This window comes from Staurois parvus, unplaced genomic scaffold (genome assembly GCF_062004578.1).
Source record: "Staurois parvus isolate SC_StPar_1 unplaced genomic scaffold, SC_StPar_1.0 ptg000173l, whole genome shotgun sequence".
Lineage (NCBI taxonomy): Eukaryota > Metazoa > Chordata > Amphibia > Anura > Ranidae > Staurois > Staurois parvus.
The window spans coordinates 5,572,589-5,573,298 of NW_028317969.1; positions in this window are offsets into that span (position 1 = coordinate 5,572,589).

Here is a 710-nt window from a genome sequence, read left to right on the forward strand (position 1 = left end):
TATAGGTATAATGTAAAACCAAAACCACCCTTGCTCCTACACCAATTCCAAATTGGAAAAAAACTTTCAACCCCCTGAAAGCTTAAACTCAAATCAATAGATCCAAACAGGAATCTACCCTCTTTCAATAAATCTACTATATATGTGACAACAAAATATTCCCCATATACTTTCTACAAAATCATAAATCCAGTGTCTCTGTGATTTAAATCCAATAATATAAAGTCCAGTGTCTCAATAACGAAAAAATATATAAAATTAAAAAATAAAGATAAAAATAAAAATAAAATAAAAAGAAATGAAAAAATGTCTATTTCTTGCAGTGTTGATTGTTGTGAAGAACCTCAAAGAAAAAGAAACTCACAATAGTGCATTACCATAATACCACAAAAAAAAAAAAAAAAAAAAAAAAAAAAAAAATAATATATAATAAAATTTATGAATATATATATATATATATATATATATATAAAACACATGCACACACAAATGTGTATCAAACAATTGTGCAACCTTTAAGTGAAAAATTATATATTTAACACTTGTGAGAACCTTCCAAAAGAGAAAGGTAATAAAACACTTGTGCTCATAAATAATAAAATCATGAAGTGATCTACTAAGTGAGATTCCTCCCCACACGTGACACTTCTAGTGAGTAAGGCCAATATACCCTTACCAACAGTAGATGAAACTCACGCCTTTTGTATATA